Source organism: Leuresthes tenuis, unplaced genomic scaffold, assembly GCF_036924035.1.
Source record: "Leuresthes tenuis unplaced genomic scaffold, fLeuTen1.0.hap1 SCAF_7, whole genome shotgun sequence".
NCBI lineage: Eukaryota > Metazoa > Chordata > Actinopteri > Atheriniformes > Atherinopsidae > Leuresthes > Leuresthes tenuis.
The window spans coordinates 8,944,959-8,969,492 of NW_027325361.1; the positions used below are offsets into that span (position 1 = coordinate 8,944,959).

The 24,534-nt window shown below is 37.8% G+C and overlaps 1 protein-coding gene across 1 annotated transcript in view; it reads right to left on the bottom strand.

Annotated features, from left to right (window-relative positions):
- The window catches only part of pde4ba (phosphodiesterase 4B, cAMP-specific a), a 155,753-nt gene extending 152,017 nt beyond the window's left edge, over positions 1-3,736 (bottom strand). The window contains exon 1 of the mRNA XM_072389129.1: positions 3,674-3,736. The gene's annotated coding sequence lies outside the window, so the exon portion shown is untranslated. The remainder of the gene's footprint in view (positions 1-3,673) is intronic.
- Between the last annotated feature and the right edge of the window lie 20,798 nt (positions 3,737-24,534).

Below are 24,534 nucleotides of genomic sequence, written 5' to 3' on the forward strand. Positions count from 1 at the left end.
AAAATGGGAAAAAAAACATTCACAAATGAAACACCATATCTGTAGTAAATATTAACATGTGTACAAGATTCTGCCCTGAGGATTCATGCATAAAACCCTACATAACTCTGACACTTTGCACTGTGGACTATGCGTAAAAATGTCCAAGACTGTTGCTTCTAACTTCCTCCGTATGAGTTCATCGTACATGTAAGTATAGCTTAATTAACTAAAGAAATGTTGTCTTTATGTTAGTTATAGGTGACTTTGTCAGATGATGCAGTGGTAGTAAAAAAAGAAAAAAAATAGGATTTTATTAGACCAGAGCGACAGTTTGGACAGTTAATGGGCTGATTTTCAGTCACAATATATTCAACAGTCTGATATCTGAAGTCTTTTAACAGGCAAAAAAATATGTAATACAAATACGAGAGAAGTTTTACTGGGATTTCGGCTATATCAGTATACACTTATGCTAAAACTGCAAGATGGAACTTTGGAGCATGTGCTGAGTGCCAAAGCCCGTTTGAGTTGAGCTAAGTGTATCCATGCAGAAGTGATTCATTCCCCAACTGCATTACCTAGGTGCGCTACTTCAGTTTTGAGATGCTTGATTTTGTAGAATTTCGGTATGACCAACATGTTCACATTCTAAAAGCCCACTTTTGATCAAACTAACACAAATTTGTTTGTTTTTTCTCCACAAGTGTCATGAAAAAACATGATTACAGACACTGAATAAGAATAAAAAAACTGGCAACATCCAATTAGAAAAATACATAAAAGACAAATTAGCTACAGCTACTCCCATTTACCCCAGACACACACAAAAAACAAGAAGCTAACTGAAATAGACCATCAGCACCCCAAGCCTTTGAGTTGAACATTTATATAACACAGATTGCAACTGAAATAGCAGGATGAAGTAATTGGATGACTGACATGCAGGGTTTGGGAGTTGGAGCTGCATAGAAAGAAAGAAACGTGCTCTGAAACATGTTATTGAAAATATCCCTTGGACAGTAGGTAGTAAAAAGACTGAGCATATGTCATGGTGAAAAAAAGCCATGTTCCTGTACTGCTTCAATGGCAATTTACAGATGCAGTAATATTTCATATAGATTGAGATTTGTTGTTCTAAACATAAAGACTCCTTTCTGAAGTGTGAAAATAAGAAGATGCTAAGCAGGTTGGTGCTGATAAAGGCCAGATGAAACTAGGAAATCTTTACAAGGTAAAATGTCAAAAATAGTGTGGAGCTTCCAAGTGTAAAAGGGTGCAAGTAGAAGATTATGATATAGGTGAGATGTTGCCCAAGAGAACATTATACGTAAACCTTATAAAAGGTTGATTTGCTATGCAATATATATTGCCATGCAATATATTTCAATCCCATGTTAATAGGGATATGTATTTAATGATTAATGGTCTTCACCTTGAATGCTGACACTGACGAAAACAACAACTATGTTTGATGAATTAACCATTTACTCATTTACATACATTTAAAATTCAATGCTCTGAAAAACAAAGTGTTTAGCGATATCAAGAGAACCATGAATAGCATTATCCCTGTTTTTTGTTCATCTAAGACCTCTGTTGCATGCCATTTATAATCACTCTTAATTTCCATTTATTGCTCTGCCTTCAGACCTACTTTCATGATTTAAAGTCCCCGTGAAATTTAATTTAGGGTTCAACATTGATATTTATGATATGACTTGCACTATGTGCTAACTATACACAAGTATGTGTAAGAAAGAGTGCTTATTTTTGGAAGTTTCAAGATCCCTTGTGTCATAAGGATTCCATCATATCATGACAAAAAGGGAGCGTAAAACCTGCAGTGTGACTTTGTAACCCACTGCTGTATTTGTCTATGTACTGTGTAAGAAATGATCTTAGTAAACAAGTTTGAAATGAATGGAAGTGCCCACACCTAACCAAGCAACATCTCTGGATTTATTGTATGTAAACGCTCTGGTTAAATCCTGTTGAAGCTTGTTTTCCTGTGTCTGTCTCCTTCACAGCCTTTCTCACCATTTACTAATTTAAAAAAATTTAAAAGTGTGGAAAAAAATTAAACAGAATCTGAGAATGTGAATCACTAGAATTAGAGGTTTTTTTTTTTTTTTTTTTTAGAAAAACACTGCCAGAAAGATGCTAAGTTAAATATTATTCAACACAATAGAAAAGATCAATTGTAATCTAACAGTGTACCGCTCGCCGAGTGAACTTATAGTCCATGATTGTGAGCAGGCTGATTGGCTGGCAAGCATGCTGAGTGAGAAATCACACAATGTACAATTACTCCAAATAATATCCAGAGGGTTTATTGTGCGTGCATTGCTCGCTGTGTAACCTTCATCAACACTACACACACTTTTAATGCAGTCAGTGCAGGCATATTATAGAATGCCTAATTACAGCCTTAAAGTCAGTTAGTACAGCATGTTTCAGCAGCATAGTGATTCCAGGTAGAAATCTTTAAGTGTTGTAAGTCAGTCCAGACAGAGTTAGATTATATTTACTCAAATACTAAGGGACTGGACAGTTTCTTGTCTTTCCAGTCACTCTGCTCATGGATCAATGCATTTCCACATTTAAACATTGAGTGTAAGCCAACAGATCAATAGACTCAGATTTGGAAGGAGCAAGTCAAATGGAATAACAGTGCTACATAGTTCACCTATCCAGTGAGTCAAAGAAAGAGGCAAAGGCTGGCAGTATTGGCAGTTGTGTGAGAGGAGTCAAATCTAAAAAAAATGTTTAAAATTTTAAAAAAAGTGGGGAAAAAGGAAGCAAACCCACCATCAGATTGAATTTTTTCAGTTTCATTAACAGAACAGGACACCCTGCTGGTCTGGATCTTTCATGCCTGAGAGTCCACTGACTGCTTCTCTGACCTGGGAGGAGTGGCTATTGTACAACAATTTCCATTTCAGCTCATTAAACAATAGGACCACATTATTCTACAAGAAACGCTGCTATCAAGTGTAATGCCGGAAATCAAGTTGCCAAGCTCAGTGACTGGAAGATGTTTTGACTGCTCTATAAATTTGGTAATAAAAAGTCAAAGGGGACCATTTAGTTAAGTAATGATTTATTTAAAGGGTCATAGCAGAATCATTGTTTAGAATAAAATAAAATGCACTTATCTCAAGCAGTACCCATATGACTTGTTTGTACTTTTGGGGTTAATGAGCACATTTCTGCTAGGTACAGTACTGAAAATGTGGATGATGTGTGTGACAATGCTGGAAATGTGACCCTTGCATACCCTATCTAAATTACTGGAACAAATAGTAGGAATCTCTTAGATCTCTTAGAATCTCTTAGCCAGCAAATATCAAAATCCAGTTTAAATTCAAAGTAGCATGCAACAAATTGCATAATATGTGCCGTTATATAAAAACAGGAATTCTACGATTTAAAGGGTGTACAGGACAGGATGCAGACTGCCATTGCTTATTAATAGAAGAGGAAACACCTGAGCTTAACACCTGAGGTTATAGGCTAAACTTATTGTGTGTTCAAGCACACGGGAGCTCAACAACGGCAAACAACACCCGCTGCACATCCTACAAACACCCATTTTATTCAACCCCTCCCTTCACTGTTGCTTTTAGGACTAAACAGAACCACGAAATGAAATATTAGACAAAGTAAACGAAATTCAGTAACCCAGAAATACCTTGAGTCCTCTTCGCAGCTCATTCACACGTGGGGACAAAGGGAATCCCGACGCTTCTTGAGCGTTGTTTTCGGATGAGAGAGAGCAGCTGTCAACACATTTATTCCTTCATACCTCAGCGGGTGTTTTCGCCATCCTCTGACGGGGTACGTTTACTCCATAACCGTCCCCTCTGAACAGGGTAATCCACAGTCTCCTCTCTTTCTTTTCTTTTTACGTTGTTATAATTTACGCTAAAGGTTTCTTGCTTGTCCACTTTTTCCGATATTTAAACAAAATTCAAGCAAAACTAGCACACTGACCGCACTAATTATCCTTTGTTTCAGCTGCATGTCGTTTAAACATCCTGTATCCTTCCAAGACCCAAGTGTTTTATGATTTGAGGATGGCGTGGCTGCTTTCGCGTGTAAAATCCATCTGAAAACTCAGAGCTCCCCCTCCGACCATCTCTCCTCCTCCCTCTTTCAGTCTCACCAGACGAGGAGTATGGACCAATTGAGAGGCAGAGCTTGTAAGTCCGCTGTGGGACTGGAGAGCCTTCAATTAGCCTACACAAAAAAAAAGAGCTTTACCTCAGTTTAGCCAAATATGATAATATTCTTGCAGTTAAGACTCGAACATGTGGTTTGGACAATTTGGTCAAATTATAAAATGTTATTGCATAGCTTCAAAATTCGTAGATAGTGGTTCAAATAGCATTACTTTTTTTAAAACAAAGGAACAATGGATGATAAATATTTTATTTAAAATTAAAATACAAATAAAATTCTGGCATAACTGCATTGCAGTTCAGCAGACTGCGATGTCAAAGACATGTGCAAAAAGTTAAAACCAGTCTAATTTAAATGAAGGTTTTGTATATTTGAATGCACAATTGAAACCAGGTAGATCCACTACAGACCACATGCAATTTAATCTCTAATTACATTACATCTATGGACTGGAGCTGAGGAATCAACCCGGCCCCACTGAGCAACAACTGCCGCTACAAGGTTAGTTATAAGCTACACCAAACTAGAGATCTGTTGTTAACCAAAGTTTCATTATATTGTTATAATGTCAAAATAAGTACGTGCACCGTCTAATGTTGCAAAGAGTAGATGTGGACTGTGCACAGATTAAAAAGCTAAGGACCTCTGGAGGGTGGATCAAGCAATACATAGAGAATGAAGAGCTGAATTGTGACAAACTGAGAAAAGCAGGTGTCACAGAAAAGTCCTTATAGGAAGGAGGTCCTGATAGACAAGAAGTCTTCCAATCAAAACAGCTAAATATGTTGTTTGTTAATACTCCTAAATACAACCCATAATGGAGTCAATTTAGCAATCACAAAATCCCCATAAGAAGGAATAGGGAAGGGTACATGGTGCATTTATGTGCAACACTCTGAACCACAAGCCTCTGTGTGTTCAGGGCTGCCATACAACAACTGTTTTTTTTTTCACTTCTGAGCCATGGTCTGCTAATAACAGGACAACACTTCGCTAAAACACTTTTGGTACTTCCTGGTTGGGTTTATACTGTAACATTACTTGGTTTGGGTTTGAAAAAGTTCACGGCTAGGTTCTTTCCACAATGTGGTTGTCCCCATATAAACCTTTAAAACTCACAAGATGATAAACAACTATAAACAATCAGCACCTGGCACTTATACCTGTCTGAGTTAGGATTAGGATTTTCAACCTTGTCATGGGGTTATACGGGTTCTCTCCGGGTACTTCGGCTTCCTCCCACTGTACAAAAACATGCATGTTAGGTTAATTGGTGTCTCTAAAATTGTTCTTAGGAGTGAGTGTGAGCATGTGTGTGGTTGTTTGTCTCTGTCTCTCACCTGATGACCACTAGGATAGGCTCCAGCCCCCCCGCAACCCGACCAAAGGATTAAGCGGGTATAAAAAATGGATGGAATGTTAAAAAAAACGCATTGAAAAAGAAGGCATTATTACCAACATGTGACATTTCAAATTATGCTTTTCTTTGAGTCTCTGTTCTAATGTTGTAGATGTCCTCTGTGATAAGTCCTGTCAGACTATAGCACTCCGTACAGATTTCTGAGTGGCTGACTTGTGAATCAAAAACCATCTATTTCATATTGCTTATAAAGGATGACTTTTACTGGCTGATACAGACGTCAATGAGATTTGTCCCATATGATTTTCTGGAGCTCAATTTGCTGACCTATATTAACCATAGAATTTAGAAAGCAGCCTTTCCCATAGCTTCTCAATGCAAGCAGCAAACTCATAATCTGCAAAATTATCAAAATACACCTGCAAATAATCAAAATGGGATTAGAGCATGCATGTTATGGTAAAGAAAATGCCATAGGGATTTTACTTTTTGCTTCTGTAAATCTCCAAACCTACAATAAAAAATAACCAATTAGATTCTGCTTTATTCCAAACTAATATATGTGTACCATTTCCATCAAATTGAAACACATTTTCCAACTTGAGTTAACGGTGTTGAGGGAGACTACAAAGGCATTATTTTGTCACATTAGTGCTCATCATGGCACTTCCCTCTGTCTTTTTCTTCTTTACGGAGGGAATTAGTTCCTCTGTTTCAATGCCACCACAGAGTGTGTCTAATCTTCTCTAGCGACCGCAAGTACAGGCTTCTACTAAAACAAGGATTTGGAAAAGCAGCAGCCTATTAACTGTAAATGTTCTTCACTCATTTCCGGCACCCACACAACAAGTTGCTGACCTTTGCAACCTCTTGTGCTAGAATAAAGCATTTGTTATTTGGCATTAAAGATCATACATTTGGGAGTGTTTAGCGCTGAGGATGAGTTATGAAAATATAGTCTTTCAGGCTTACTGTAGAGAGAAATTAGTCTTAAAATGTTACAATGAGAGACCCAGTTGTGTAAAAATTGCTCTACTGTGCTGCTAATTACAAGATGTTGTGTATTTGTGTAATAACACATTAGCACTGCTGCTTGTTATTATTGCACTGCTTTTCTAAGCATCATCAACTGTTTTAATACAGAACTAGAGGAGGTTGAAAATCCCAATTTTTGTGAAATCTTTCTGAAAGCCAAGAACATGTAAACAAGACTTTTTACAGGATGTCCTCAATACCTGCAACTGCTCCGTCTCCACCTCATTCTCTCCATTCTGTTTATTAGCCTATAGAAACTATTTAACGCTTTAGGTCATAAAAGTTCATTTCAGGTGATGTGCAAAAATCTGTCTGTATTTTTAATGACATTAAATCTTGCTGGATTATTTCCACTCTTCTTTCTCACAGTATGTATCATTGGGAAGTATTGATTCAAAGATTTTGAGATCAGCCATCAGTCACACAAACAATAATCCGGCTCACTCCATCAGTACAGAAAGGACATCATAGGAATAAAGTTGATCTCTCAGAACAGCCTCATGGTGAATTGCAGTGAGCCTCTCCGTTGGGTACAAGAAGATCTAAGCAATGCCAGAAAAATAAGACTGAAACAGAGTACAGTTACATTTAATAAAAAATGTGACGTCTTGTGGTCTGGACAGCAACTGCATATGAACTGTAAAAATGGCATACTTGAATATGTAAAGCGCTGGCACATTGTAAAAAGAATGTATTTTAATTCCAACTGTGATCATTTTAAAGCCACTTGAAGCCATTTTTAAAGCCAGCCAAGAAACAAGGATTCATTGTAACGTGTTGTAACATGTAACCAAGCCAACCAGCAAAACGTCTTTCATGAGGATGACAGCCATTTTGTAAAAATGTGTTTCAGACCTAACCATGATATTTGTCTTACCCTAGCCAACAATTGTTTTTCTTAAACCCAACCAGTAACTAAGCGTTTTAGTTGAAGAAGATGTTGTCATATGTTAGTCTTGAACTCATGTCATGAAAGCATGAATCATTAAAGGTGCAGCACGTTATCATGCCATTCAACTACAGCTTCAGTCTTCTTATGATGACTGAGACATATGTCTGCACTGATATGGAGACACTAATATGAGTAATATTTCTCTCATTTGCTTGAGGGCTGGTACTTTAGAGGATGCCATTATGGGTTATATTTAAGGGTATGAATAAATTATCTATACACATGTATCAGTTAGAGAACATGTTTCTACGAACACTTTAAAGCTAACAAGCAGACAGCGGATGTCGCGGTTATTTACTTCTACAACACTAGCATCTCACCTTTCTCATTATAGACCCAAATACGATGGTTATGTGCAGTACCTTTGTGTTGAAGCTTCTTATTTTATTGCTTTTCTTCACCTATTCATTGAAGTATTTCCTTCACTTCCTCAATCTGTATGTAAATCTGATTGAAAAACAATATCAATCTGTATATATGCTTTAAGTGAAGTACCCTAAGATGTGTTTGGTCTATCATTTTGGTTGTCTGAAATGAGATATTGCAATATTTTCTCTTTTTATCTGAACCTCTGGAAGCTCTTTTCTGAAAATACAGCACACACTTTTTTTTTCAACATCCACTCACAGCTTTACAACACAAGCTATTTAAACCACTTCCTTCCTGCTGGCTCAGGCTTTACTGACATTATATAGCCAATCTGAGTTTGTCCTATCCAGCTCAAGGTAATAAAGGAGAGACGCAAAGAAGGGGGAGAACGTGTGATTGCCCTTTGCTTTGTGGAGCCACACCGCACAAACTACCACCTGCACCATGCAGATGCTCATCTGTCATACTGTGAAGAATAAAGTCAGACACTGAACAGATATGTTGACAAGAGATAAGCATTTATTTGCTGGGTGTAAGCGTCACCTTTATGTGACAGCAGATTGGGATGAAATGTTTCTGTTAAGGTGTATTTATATTGTGGAGCTCAGGGGCATTTTGTTTGCAACCAAAGAAAGAAGAAATAGTTGTGCTGAAATGAAATGGGAACAAAAAAAGTGAAATGAATGCACATCAGTTCAGTTGCCACCAGTACATCTCATTGAAATGACTGAATTTGACATTGAGATACTCCTGCGTAGAATTAAACCATATCATCTCTTGAAATCATAAAATGGAAAACAGGCCCCAAGGCTGTGACAACTCTGCTACAGTGATCAAAGTACGACCACTACTGTAACTCACATATTTTTTTTATGATGCCTCCAAGAAGATCTCATTTCACTGATATAATTCCCTCACTCTGTGAAATATTGGCAGGGGGCAGCAAGACCGATGAGAATTGGACTGCTCCATATTGATGAGATGATGCAAGACCAATTGAGTTTATTAAAGCAGTGACATGGTGCATTTTGTACCACTAATTAGACTTTTTTTTTTAAATTCTCTCTTGACTTGTTCCTTCAACCCACAAGTCTCATGAAGTCTCCTTTGTTTTGTGTTTAACCAATGGTGAGCATAACATTTGTGACTATTAACACGAGGTTAGAACATTATTTATGTGTGTGTGTGTGTTGCTAGTTGCATGTGGATACACTTGCATGAATGTGAACAAATGGGACAACTGCCAAACTGTGTATGTTTTTTTTCACTTGTGGGATTACTGCTTAAGTAACACAACCATGATTGGGAAAGATTGCCATCTGTTAGTTAAAGGGGGTGCTGAGACATGTAAACAAGAGCATGTGTACATGCACACAACAAATACAGACAGACACACATACACAAACAAGGAGATTAATCAGCATGTGGGGAAAAAAAGTAAATACAAAAAAAAACAGCAACGTTCCTCACTGTTTTCATGTCCTTTTTAAGGCAAACAGTGTTGCACACAGCGTGGATTTACTTTCAAAGTTCATCACACACTTAATGATGCTGTCATTTCTTCTTGGAGCTGAAAAAGAAATCAACATCTGTAATTTCATGTGTTTGAATTTGGGATTTAGACATAAAACCATTTTCTGTTCTCTCACTGTTTTCTCACACAAAAAACAACTACTTTGTCATTTATACTCACATCATATTGGATTATTGGCTTGATGGTCTGACCTTAAAGTCATTGAGTCGAGCACATTTGCATGCTGCTGTGGTAGCTGAGTGTTGTTCAGGAACACTATCTTAATTCCTTCTGTGTGGTGTCTGAATAGACTACAATCTAACTGTGATGAAGGTCAAAACTGCTGGTATGGAGTAATCAGAGGTTACAACTGTGACCTTATCTGGCAAATATGTGGCATTTATCTAATCATATTCAGTATATCTCCTCTCAGATTAATAACATGGCAAACCTATCTATTATAAGATACAGGAGTTATATCATAGAGCTGACCTTTATCTTTTGCTGGCCATACACCCTCTGACAGCAACTCTGTCTTTTCACTCCATGAAATGTATTCCTAACACATTTTGATCTGTGCATGTTGCTGTTTTGGACTTTATATTCCTAAGGGTATATCAATCTGACTTGTCTTAAATCCTTAATCTAACTCAAATAATCTCATTATATCCCTCTGTAACCGTTATAGTTTCAATTTTTTTTAAAAACAGACTCAAACAAACACATTCTGAGCCTGACAACATCAAATTAGATTAATTGCAAGCTGCCTAATCTCATATGGTCACATGTGGTCCTCCTCTAGCAGAACAATGAGTTGTTTTCTTTTTCTTGATGTATAGCAAACTGCAGGTAGAGTTTAAATGTTAGATCAAATGTTATAGATGCATTTTTGGTGGACCAATGAAATCCTTAAGGTTTCATAATAAACGTTAACAGGCAACTGTTAAAACTCTTTCATTATGAATTGTGTTGCCTACAAGAACACTGAGAAAATTCATATCCACTTCTAATTCCCACTTTGTTTTGTGTTTTCTTCTGATAAAAGTTAAAAATCCTGATCCTAACTCAGGCAGGTATAAGTGCCAGGTGCTCATTGTTTATAGTTATTTATCATCTTGTGAGTTTTAAAGGTTTATATGTGCTAAAAATATGTGGATCTTATTTTACCTAAAGTACAGAAAATATAAATCAAATCTTTAACTTCTTTCATTTAAAATCTTTTGTCTGAACTTGAACCAATGTGCCCTGTGTCAAAAGATTGTGCCGGAAGTTGGACTGAGCTAGGCATGTCGGAATTCCCTTAATTTTTTCTTTTTGTAAAAAAGGTTAATTGGAGCGCACTTTCTGGGGACAAGGTTGCCTTCTAAGTAGTTGTATGAGGTATGTTTTCACTTTTTACTGTCATGTAGTTTGTTGTACATAGAACACTATGTTGTGTATTATATAAGTAAAAAGTGTGTCCAACAAGACGTTTTAAAACCATAGTTTGGCTCTTTCTTCCGCAGTCGTGCCGAACACTCTGCAAAGCCTTGAACAGTTACGAATGGTTACAAATGGTGTTGAGTATGAATCAGACTCTTTTTATCAAGAGGTTGTAGAGTGTGGTGCAGATGAACACAGCTGATTTGGAATAGACACTGTATATCCTTTTCCAGATCAGGTGCACTCTGTGCAGTGATTTCACATATTGCATCCTGACAAACATGAACATGTAATGCGTGTAAACCCAAAAAACATTATAGAAAACCTGTGATATATTATATGATCCTACACACACACACACAAAGATAATTGGTTTAGAAAACTTGTGCTACACATTTTCCTCAGTGAGCAAGGCTTGTTGAGAGGCATTGCCTACACATTGTGCTATCTCATCTCCACTTTGTGAGTTTAACTTATCAGTCCTCACAGTATGATCTCTGTGTATGACTCACAAAGTGGTTGTGCACTGATAGATCAACCTGTCACTGACAGTTATGTTGTCCATATATGAATATATGTACATACACATATACATATATGCTGTTATATATACAGCATATATGTAGCATGAAATATTCTAAATATCTCTCTATCATACATCAACTGTCTGGCCTTTTCTCATGGCTTTGTTTCAATCTTTGATATTTGTAAATATGCTAGTTTTGCATGAGCCAACATCCAGCATATGCAGACACAAATGTAAATGCTAACATGCTAACATTTATTTTGGCATAAGGTCAAAGACTGAGACACAAACAAACTATTGCAGTCATAGAAGTGCATGTAGGCTGTAAGCTCAAAAACATGTTCACTGTAATATTGTAGCTGTATGAGGAGAGCTTAATACATCGTAAAGACCTGGAATATCCTGAACCACATGTATTTAAGTCACTCCTATCAGCTAAGCAGGTCAGGTCAATTTGCCCACATACAAATACACTGAAGGTATGTTCATAAAAGGTGGTGCAGCACTACTCTGCAGCTTATTTTTACAGAAACTGTCACAAAACGTAATGTATATTGAAGTTTGTGATGTATCTCTTCATCTTTTGGACAGTACATGCAAATAACTGAATATAGGTGCATAAACTCACAGCATTTTGGGATTTTTCAATTTCAATAGATGGGAAAATCAGTTTGTAATGCAGTTAGATTTGGTGGTGAAGTTACATCCATGGCTATCAACCAAGACCTTCCCCCGCACTTTATTTGTGGTTGCTGATGCATTTTGCACCCTTACATCTATTACATACTTTACCTTATATGTTTGTACTGTTACTCAGTCCTGTCTCATTTCTTGCGCCGAGAAAATCAAAATGATCAAATTTGTACACATCTTCCTGTCATGTTTGTTAGTTTTGTTAGGTTAAGTGTCTGGTTAATGTTTAGTTTTGCCATGTTTTTTTCCCTCAGTCGCTTTTGCCCTGGTCATCAGCTGTGTTTTGTCTCAGATGCATTCACTCACCAATCACCTCCCCTCAGTATTTATTCTCAGGTTTTTCCATGTTCCTTTGCCAGATCCTCACCATCATCCATGCCATTGTCACTCATGTTATCGGGGTTGTCCTTGTTATCCATGTCAGGTTTTTCACAGATCTAGTCAGGTTTTTGTATACCGGCTCAGCCGCGCTTTTTGTTGGACTGTTTAAATAAATCAGGTTTTTCAGTTTAAATATCTGCATCCGGGTCCTACTTCCACCACACAACACACCCACCCCAAAGTAACACTTCCCTTTCAATTAGAAAGAATAGGTTCGTTCAAAATTTGACTGGTACCGTATATGTTAAGTTTTAAACACATATGCACTATTTGAGATTTATATCATTGCAATTTCATTGTGTTTGCACAAAATGAGAAAGTTCTTGAGTCTTGAATTGCACTTTTTCAGTGTTATTCTTGTTCCACAGACCTTCGATCTGCGACAGCACCATGGAGCTATACCGGATAATCATTTCAATCATGTCCAGCTGCACTGTGCTACATGAAAATAGAATGATGAAAAAGGAAAACAATCAAACTTCATACATGAAATGATAAATTCAGAATATTCTCTTCCCATCACACCACAAAACAAACCTCAATCTGTCAGGACCAGGCAGACACACACAAAAATGCAACCAATAACACGCACACGTACAGAAATATCTCTACTAACTTTCTGTAGAAATATCTACATTTATGCAATCTCTTGCATTAGCCTTGATTAATCTCTCAAGCAACACAAACTCAGATAAGCACTCTAGACAAATAGAGCATTATGCAGAACCAAAATTTCAGACTGTGTGTAGAATCCACTGATTATTGTGGTGTATTGGGGATGGTCGCCTTCAAACAGCCGTGTGTAGATGATGCAGGAAGAACTCTGCTGATACAGACTTGGTCAAACACAGAAACCTTTATTGTCAACCAGGTCCGTATCAGAATAACAGAATGATGCAGCAAGTCTGGAGAGATGTGTCAAGCCCGGATTCCCCAAAATCTCTGACTTACTGAGGGTGTGGTCCTCGTTAAGTAGAATCTGCCTGTTCTTAGTGACCTTGAAGATGTTGCAAGATGTGAGCGTAATTTTGAGCCTATTCTTGGACAAACTTACTGGGGAGTATGTTATTCTCAAAATATCCTGATTCAGAACCATAACTCCCTTACACAGATGGCAATTAACAGACTTCTTATCATTTTCCCAAGGCAACTTTGCACAGAATGGTAAACATCAGACACGACATTGTCTAAGACAATAGCTAAAAGCTGATGTATTTGCAAATATCTGCGGCAGAATGTCTCAATATTTATGCCAATAAATGTCTGAGTATCTCCTCTGGGATATAAGTTTGAAGCCAGCCACCATTACAACATTGGAAAAAGTCATTTGCGCTGCCAGATTTTGATTGTGGTTTTGTTTTATCTACTGTGAAAAGCTTAACTAATACATGCAAAAGTATGAACACCAGAGGTGCTTTTATTGCATCTACCTTTACTTTTCAATTTCCACTTCAATTTTGAGACATCAGCAGTTGGAGTTTCATGGTAGTTCTAAAATGTAAACAAAAAAAGCTATATTAAAAAGTAAAGGATGGATTAACTGATAGTTTTATCTGCTACATGTGATTTATTTTGGTAATAATAACAGGAGAAAATAATATTAGTGGCGTCCTGCAAATGCATCAAGGCTCACAGAAAAATTGGTTCTTTCATATCAGATCTCTGTCATCGACTGAGCAATAAAATAGAGCCTCGTGATTTCCCTTTAATCTTAAGAACAAAAGGCCCAACCCCCCTCTGCTACACTGGCAGAAAATCTTGTAAAAAACTGATTCTGCTTTGCAGCACTAACACAACAGCTGTTTAATGCCTTGAAACACTGCCTGACCATTTTATTGCTGCCTCTGTCTCATTTCAAACAGAAATGTCTGCGGAAACTTAGCTTTCCAAAGCTTGGAAGCTTGTTTTTTCACTTTTTTAAAAGCATTGTATCAACACATTTTTAAATCCCCAGGCCGGAAGTTCGCTCTGCAAAGCAGCCAAGCTTTGAACGGGCAACCTCTCAAGATGTAACAGGGCTGTAACCGACAGCTTTGCTAACTTAGTCATCTAGAACTTTGGGGAAAAAAAGGAGTTCACTTAGTCCACACTAAGAGGTTTGCATTGTCTGTGCTCTTTTTTTTGCATGACCAATCTGGTTTAAACTTGAGAGTAAGGACATGATTTTTATAAAAAGGTGGAAAAGTAGCTTTGAGCAATGTTTTGGAGGGGCGTTCAGGGCTAATAGGGAGCTTTTTTTTGTGTGTTTTTTAAGGAACAGCCAGGAGACGGTTACTTTCACTAAACATAAAGACAAAAAAAAGCCCAACATCAAAGCTACATGTTTTAAAACATTACAGAAGCCAAAGTGTAGAAACTAGATTGTATTTTAGCTTTTCGTTTAGTACCCAGCAAAAAGAACCATACATTGCATTTATTTTGCATTATTTAAACAATGTAGTTTTTTCCCCTTATTTTTTGTCTATCCAGATCTGCAACCCCTCTCTTAATCTTTTTTAGAACTTAAGTTCTAAACTCATATCGAGAGAGTTCATTTCCAACAATACTGAAACATTATGATAGGGTACAAGTCAGAGAAAGCAAAATATCAACAACATTCCTTACAGTTAGAGTAGAGAGGTGTGTTTCTCTGTGTAAACCAACTCACAGAATGAAAATCCATCTCTGTGTTATTCAGCATATGAAGCCAAATTGCATTTCCTGATAGCTAAAATGGCTAATTTTCCTAAGTCGTCACTTCTATTTAAGAACCTCTTGTAGAGGAAACCTTAAATGGTTACGATGGCAGAGACATTTTGTTTTGATTTACTTAATGGGCATTGTCATGGCAATAAGGAGAGAAGTTAAAGGCTATTCAAAGCTGTAGGACCATAAAGAAGAGGAAACTTATACAGTAAAGCCTTTGCATGCGTCACTGTGTTGGTCTTTTCTCTGTCTATCTCACCAACAATAGGAGTACTTGAGGTTATTAACAGACCATTTAACCTGATCAGTGTCTATTCATCTCTACCGCTTCCTCTGCTGGCTACATTTACTCTAAAAAAAAAAAAGTAAAAATAATCAGCCAAATCTTCTGTTGCTATATATTCCATATAATTCCTATTTTGTAAAGTAACATGCTTAAGGTTTCACCCCATTACAATGTGGTCCTGAAGGTAATGAATAGACATCTGAAGTTTTACTGCATATAACGAAGCAAGAACACATGCACACATGATCATGGATTTAACCAAAAAGTATCTGCAGAATAGCACAATAATAGATTTAACCAAGGAAGTTTCAATAGAAAACATCACACATAGCAAAACAGTGCTAGGCTTTAAAATTCAAAGAGCTACTAGTGTGTGACTTTTTTTTTTAATCGGATGCAAGCCAAATTTCTGTATTTTATTGACTAAACTATCATTCCCACAGTAACAATACAAATTTGCTAATCTGTATGAAATGCAATAGAGAATAAGCAATCATAGCATCACTAATTAGAAGTAATACAAGCCAAGGTTGTTTCAAAAACTCCCACTGTGATCTCTGAAAGAGACAACTTTTCCTAACATTACAAAAAACGTTTGTGGGTCATCAATGTAGAAAAAAGTGCCCAGTAGTACAATAACAGCCTATTTCAGCCAAATATCAAACCTGTTTAGGCAGGTTTGCAACTTAATCAGCTCATTTTGTCATCAATGTTCTCAGAAATGAATGTCTGCATCATCTGCTGTTTCTGCTAAGATGCACAGATGCCATAGTAATATGGCAGAAGTGCTGATGGAGGCAGGGATCATGAGAAGATTAAGATGCCCATCTGTTGCACAACAGTCAGCTCAGATCAGCATTTGGACCCACTGATTGTTATGACACATATGCTGATACAATTCAAAATGGGAGCTACTGTGCCTTGTATGAATAAAGGATGACAGATTAAAATGTAGAGATGTACTGTATATACCAGCACGCTATAGGACTGACGTAAAGTAGCTGGCAGAGTTATGCAGGAAGCTGCAGAGGGGAGATGATGAGTAAATACTGCTGGGTCAGTGTGGTGCTTACAGATGCTCTAACCCTGATTGACTGAGTGACTGAATAACTGAAATGACTGACTGAATCAATGAATGCTCAAACAATGGCTTAAAAAGGAACCAGATCTGTGATAATTCATTTTGTGCCAGTAAATGAGTCAGTGTGTAAATGTGTAAACCTTTGTGTGTTTTTGCTTCTAAAAATAGAAAAATCAGCTATATTCAAGTTTTTATGCACTACCATCAAAAAACGTTGAAGAAAAACCTTCCCAGTAGGCTTAGTTTGTCTCATATTTAATACCCAGGTCAGCTTCTTAGGTCTGATATTTTTAATAGGCACTTTTTTTTTACCCCACTTTTGTTTTTATCATGATTGATATGGTGTGGAATCAGGAAAAGCCTCAGAAGCAGAGATGAGCACCAACCCAAAGTGAAAGCCCAGATCATCTAACATGGCATAGGTGAAACACTGGTAACCAATCAGCAAGGCAAACTTAGCAGATAGGAAAGCAAACAAAAAGGCACAATCTCGTAGGAGATGAAAAGGTCAGAAACTCCAGCAACATTGCCAGGCTAACAGAAAACAGGCAGAGATCATACATGACAGGTGATCTCAAAGAATCAGACAGGAAAGCAAGATGCCGTGGTGAAGAGAATCTGGAAAATGGGATCAGAAAAGCCAGGGAAAGGTAAGTAATGACAGCACTGTCCCTACCCAGCCAGATGGTTTCCAGTTTGAATCCCGACTTTGGCCTCTCTGTGTGGAGTTTGCATGTTCTCCCTGAGCATGAATGTGTTCTCTCCAGATACTCCAGCTTTCTCCCTTCCAAAACATGCAAGTTAAGTTAATTCGTGAATCTAAATTGACAGCAGGAGTGAGAGTGAATGGTTGTTTGTCTCCGTTTTGACCATGTGAGGGACTCATGATCTGTCCAAAGTATGGATTAAGCGGGTACAGAAAATGGATGGATAGAAGGTAAATATTGACAAATTAACCAAGTATTCACCATACAGTCCATCACAAATCTCAACTTTATGATTTTCAGAACTTTGTAATGCTGTGCCTTCTTGAAAAAATGAAGAAGGCAGAGCATTATGCCCTCAAAAATTAAAAATAAGGTAGCATCACCAGATTTCCAGTAAAAGTAAAGACAAAGAGGTACATAACATAACCGTGGGTATCAAAATGAATGTCTTTCATGCAGTCTTTCTTTATTGATGTAAGAAATATAATGAATGTGATACAATGTGAATTGGCAACCACAAATGACTCAAGAAGTGCAAAGGAATGGATGAATGAAAGGAAGTTTGGTCTCCAAAGCAGTTTAGGACAGTGAATAATCAGGATTATGGGATATCAGCTGACACAACAAAAGCAGGATTAGAGAAAAAAACTTAACAAGGCTTGGAGGCAAAGAATCTATGAGGAGCCCTCATTTACTGTATATGCAGTGCAACAGTCTGGTGAGGAGTGGATGAAGCAAACAGGTTCTCATGAGGAGTGTGGATAATGAGCTGCAGCTGCACCTGCTTCACGCACCAGGAGCTGGCTCTGCAATTAAGCACACAGAGAGGAGAGAGGGGAAAGGAGGCAAGACTGTTGAGGCACCAGCTGACACCATGACACTGTACACCTGTGTGGGCAGGTTTTTTTCAGGATACGAGATACATTCTACATAATTTGAAAAATGAACACATTAATTGTTATTCTGAGGTTATAACTTGGTTTGCACTCTGTAATTGGGAAGCAACAGTATTTTAGTGAATTCATTTCAACTTGAGAGGCACTTCCCAAACTAATCTCAAGGTATTTTACACAAAGAGAAACCCAACACTTTTTTTCTGAAGCACTTGGCAACAAAGGGGTACAGAAATCACTTCACACAGGAATGCTGACATATTATACAGACTGCAGCCAGGTATACAAGTAAAAAACTGTCAGCACAGAAGATTTAAATCTAACATGGCTGCTAACCAAACCTTTTTTCAGAGAAGCAACCAAAGCACAGAAACTCAACTGTAGTTGCATGGCTGCTAACACAGACTTGGTTTAAATATTTCCCTCCTCTTTTTACATCTTTATCCCTGCATCAGGCAGCAGAGACGCAGATGAGGCAAGAAAGGGATATAAGAAGACAGGAGCTGTGACATCAGTTTTGGATAGAATGAGATATTCTTGCATCAGAGTCTCAGTTTAAAGATTTAAAGATTTATGAAATACAGTATGTGTGGCACACCATCTTTTCAGTCTTTGTGATGGCAAATTTGTGATTTTATTTTTATTTAACTTTACGATTCTGCACAGTCATTGGTGAAAAAAAAGACTTCTTTAAGGGTACACCTGCACACCCTGTCTCATGGCTACATGACAAGTATCATCTCTCCTCCAGATGTATTAAAACATTTGAGATATCCTTCAAGAAATTGTGCTAAGATTAATATCCAGATCACCCAGGAAGGAGAAGAGAAGAAACAAGGTGACACAAAACAGAGAAATGAGAGGATCCCATTCTGACATCTTTCTACACGTGGACTAGACATAACCAAAGTCACCCTTATGTGTGTGATAATTTTACATACAATGCTGCTGTTGTAAAATCTAGTTCTAGCAGAGCAGAGATGAACGTAGAAAATGGTGCTGAGGTTTAGCTTGTATTTCACACTTATTTAATTGCCTGAAAATAAAAGAGTAATGTGTAAATGAGAAAGACTTTGTTAGGGTTAGGACTGTATTAGGATCAAGTGTATGTAATCACAGAGAAGAGGATAGAAATGAGCTGATGTGTGTGTGTATGTGTTCCATAGCCCTAATTTTCTTTCTGCCTTTACATAAGTACTTTTTATAGTCTCTTGTCCACATAGAGTGTTTGGAGCTACAGAATATCTGTGATTACTGCATCCTTCCTGCAGCACTGACCTTCTAAGATCTTCCCAAACCATTGGGTTTGTCTTTTCTCATTTGACCCAGCTTCTTTAGTTCATTCGATATCCATGTTTGTCCTTTTAAGATCCGCACTTTTCTTTTTGCTCATATTCAGAGCTTTATCCTCATTTTTTTATCTCCTTTAAGACAAATCCCTCATTTCATGCCCACACTTCATCCAGCTACCCAATTCAATCCTTCTACTAGATTTTTCCCTAATTACTGCAGAAATATTCAATACAAACTAATGAAACTGAGTGAATCATCCTTGGTAAAAGCAAATACTAAAATAATTATCTATTAAGCAGACTGCTGCGATTTTTGCCATTTTTTTTCTTTTTTCCATAGGAACAGAAACACTGTCATGGAAAACAAGATAAGGCAAATCTTTAGGAACAGTGAGAAGATTCAGTGTAAATGTAGTTGTAATAATATAATACAGCATGATATGAGACTGCGTGACAGGTTTTTATGATGGGGTAAATGAAACAAGCTAACTGGAGGGTCTTTACCCAAACTATCACGTCAGCCGTAAGACCTGATTATGTTTTACGTGTGTTCTGCATGATTCTTTAAAGTCTGTTTCTATGAAATGTGAGGAGCAGAGTTTGACATTGACTATTTACTACATGAAATTTACTATTCACAAGAACATTTAGAATGTTCATGCATTTCATTGAAACGGTTTCAGACTGGTCTTACACACCTCATCTCACACCAAAAAATCTGATAGTCTGAAATAAATAGATGATTTGCGACTTCTCCAAATTCTTACCATTAATATTTCTTGACTTTACTTATGTGCTTGTTGAGGTGTTTGTTGCATTTGAGTGCTTTTTGGTGAAACTATCCTCCTCCTCCTCAAAGTGTGCCCACGCTGCTTTTGTTCATGTAGGCATTTAAGGCCAAATTATTCAAAGAATATACAACCTCTAGTTGCTGTGAGAGCAAGAGCACATGAAGGATTAAAATAGCATCCATGAATGCTATTTAGCCCTAATCATGATTGTTTTCTTACCCTACCCAGGTTTTGTTTTCTAAGCCTATGTGACATTTTTTCCCAAACCAAAGCAGGAAAAAGACTAAAGTATTTCAGTACAGCTTTACTAATCTGAAGAGCTTTTCCAAAAGGAAAACGGCAGAAAAACTACTGGGTTGGCACTACTTTAAAGTGTTACATTTTACTTTGACCACCTTTACTGCTGCGCTTTTAAAACTGAATTATCTTAGTTCATCAGCAATGACACCTTTATTCTGAGCTCTGAGCTTCTGTTTTTTATATGTATTTTAGATTCCTCATCCTTTTCGTTGGATGCTCTGGATATGGAGCTCTCAGCTGTAATTATTCTAAGCCCTGGCTACAAATTAAATTTGTCTCTGGACAGTAAGGTCAAAGTTGAATTTAGGGGGTCCAGACATTTGGGCATCACAATGCCCTGCAGAGGAAAGTGGAGTAAAAGAAAACAAAGAAGGTCTGACCTATTCCAGCAAGCTTTCACCCCACCCTCCCACAGAGGGAGAGCAGTTTTTTCCTGCCACTTATCAGCTCATCCTATGAGCTATAGTTTCCCCACATTAGTGAGATAAAGCAGCCCTCTGCAGCACTTAACCTGCCTATGCAGAGCTGAATTAGATTTAATGGGAAAGGAAAATGAAGACAACCTCACATACTAATGGATGTCTGGACTGCCTTACATTACCACAGCCAAAAACTCAAAAGGAGATCAGCCAAGAAGTCTTTGATGATACCCATAGCTTCAGGCATCCTCTGAGGGATAAGTTAACCTGTCCTATTCTGATCTCTGACATTCAGGTGTGGTGTTTGTCTTCATGCTGATGCCTTCAGCAAACACTTTGAGAAATATTACGACTACGGCACAGGATTTAAAAAGATTTACAGATTATCTAAAGATTTTTCACAGTAAAGAATATTGTTCAAGTGGCAATAACGTGGTCGAGTGGTGATGGAGAGGGCCATTTTCTGAGGCCAAGTGTGGAGATACTTTCCCCTCTCTAAAATATTAGATTTTGTTGTAGAAAAGCATTGAAAAAGCTTATTTTTGAAATGTGATTACATCACATTTCACCACCTAAGGGCCCCATGGTGTTAACACTGTTGCCTTAAACCAAGCTTCTTGGCTTGAATCCCTGATGGGGCCTTTCTGTGTGGAGTCTGCATGTCACTTTAGGTCCTCGGGCTTCCTCCCACTGTTCAAAAACATGCATGTCAGGTTAATTGTTGATTCTGAATTGATCCTCGGAGTGAACGTGAGCGTGCATTGCTATTTTTCTTGTTTTGTCTCTGTGTGGCTCTGTGATGGATTGGCGACCTGTCCAGGGTGTACCCCGCCTCTCGCCCAAAGGCAGCTAGGATAGGCTCCAGTCCCCCTGCGACCCTGAATTGGATTAAGGTGGTATAGAAAATAGATGGACTCCTGACAGAGACTCTTTTATGATCATTTGTTTCTTTCTGCATCTATACTATGGTGACTTCAGTTGCTAATAAAACTGGCACTATAGTTTTCTCTTATTTCTTTCACACTTTTTTCTCTTTCTTTTGATCGCTTCCATTATTTGGACCAATAGCAAATTCGTCATGGGCAAAACCCTATTGTAAAAAAAAAACATTAGTACATCCCAGTATTTTAGGATCTAAAAACTGATATCAAGTTGCTATCAGAGTTGCAACAGATTCATTTTCTGGGAATTGATTTTTTTTTTAATAAAGTTGAACTGAAGAATTTAGTATTAACTTTAGTAAAAGATGTGTTTCTATGTTCTCTTTTTGATTTGGAAATACAGTTTTCATGCAGCCTCATCATCATATACTGCATCATATAAAGGTCTTTAGAGCCAACTCTTGTTTTCTTCTGTACTCACTGCAAACTGCTGCAACTGGAGAGCAGAAGACATTTTTTGAAAATCTTTTAATACCACATTAAAATTGCAATGACCTGTCCTTCAAGATTTGACATAAAACATTTTCCAACACATATTTCTACTTATCTTATCCTGAGGCATAGTCAAGAAGCTCCATTGTTCCATGATGGCTATGTTTCAGGCATTTCACTGCTGGCAGTAAAGCAACGTTATTGGAATGGTAATGGGGGAAAAAAATATCTTTGAGTCTTTCAGTAACTCTTAACTATCGCAAAATGATCCGAAAAAAGCTAACAATTTATTTTTCTGCTGTGGAAATCTGAAAAATATAGAAATGTTGTAATATCTGCAATAACCTCAAACCAGATCCAGCCTCGGGCTGCACGGTTGTGTGGTGGTTTAAAATCCTCACGTGTGCATAGTTTGTTTGTCTATATGTGGCCCTGTGATGGACCCATCCAGAGTGTGCACTGCCTTTTGCCCAATGGCAGCTGGGATGGGCGCCAGCCTTACGCAACCCTGAATTTGTTAGATTTTATTTATGACATTATGGTGCATAGCACTGATGTCAGTCTCAAACAAGTGAGCATCCTGAGAACGGGTCGAGCTCTTGCTTTTTAGCAGGAGTCCTTGGTGAGGTGCCCAACAGCAAAACACTAAACATTCATTGAGCTCCAAGACTACAGGCATGTTTTAACCTTGTGTTCCGAGCAAAAGCCGATAAATAGATAAATTAATATAGAAAGCAAGAAACACAGTTGCTGATATGCAGCTCCCTCTTCTGGAGATTGTTTAGTAGTGCATTAGTACTTTATCTTTTATGAGGAGACTCTAAGATTCTAAGATTTTAGAAGGTTTTCTTCTCATCAATCTACACACACCTCTCCTGATGACAAAATGTCTAAGTGTTTTTAACTTGTTTTTGGGCCAAATTAGATTCCAGATCTTGTATATCAAGGATTTGTTTAGGCACCTCAAGTCATACAGAGCATGTTTGCTTTTTGTCTTCCAAGTTAATATCAAGAAGCTGCTTTCAGTTCTGGTGCACTAATAATGTGGGGAAAAACACTCCCATAGGACTGCAGGTCTGCACCAGCTCTTCTTTTAAACCAAACATGAATCTATCTATATATAAGACTTTCCCGTCTGCCATTTGACTGATTGAATTGATAGAAAGATATTGATAATTACATTTTACTGCATAGTATATTTTATTTTCCTATTTTTTTGTGGTTTGTTTTTATTCTCTTAAATTTCACCTTTTCACATTTTGTCTTATGCCACCTTTTGAGCTGCTCTTGAATTGTGCCTTACAAATAAATTTGAGTATTTATCAACTTGATGCAGTACGTGATTAACATATTGTGGCTTTAAAAGCAGCATCAGTTATTTTTGGGAACTGCACAACAAATTTGGAATGCTTTTTTAAAGCTTCACTCAGTCTTCTTGGCAGAAAGGTTTAAGCTCAACTTGCATGGGGAGTGTTAGCCACTTTCTGGTCTTTCCAGAGATCCCGTTCTACTAGATTCAGGTCCAGACTCTGGCTGGGGCACAATGATATTCAGATTTGTACAGAAGACCTCCTGTGATCTTTTAGCATTTTGCTTCAGGTTGTTTTTCTATGTCCATCTGTTCCCTCTACCCTGACTGATCTCTTAGTCCCTGTTGCAGTAAATCATCCACCCAGCATGATGCAGCTGTCACTCTATTTTACTGTAGGCGTGATATTCATATAGAGATGCTCAGTACCTTGCTTCTTCCACACACACTGCTGACAACTGTGGGCAAATAAATAAATCTTAATTTCATTAGATGAGAGGATTTGATTTCTTGTGGTCACGGTATCATTCAGGTGCATTCTCCCATAGGGCAGCCATTTTGGCCACTCTAACAATATGGTCTGAGAGTTGTAGTGCTTAATTGGTGTTTTTTTTTTTCCCTCTGTAAGATTTTCCCATCCATCAATTTTCTATACCCGCTTAATCCGTTGGTTGGGTCGCGTGGGGGCTGGAGCCTATCCCAGCGGTCATCAGGTGAGAGGCGGGGTACACCCTGGACAGGTCGCCAGTCCATCACAGGGCCACACAGAGAAACCACCACACATGCTCACTCCTAGGGACAATTTAGAGACACCAATTAACCTAACATGCATGTTTGTGGACTATGGCACGTTTTTGGACCCACACATACATGGGGAGAACATGCAAACTCCACACAGAAAGGCCCCAGTCGGGAGTTGAACTTGGAACCCTCTTGCTGTGACAAAACCACCGTGCAGCCCGTAAGATTTTCCCATCTCCAGG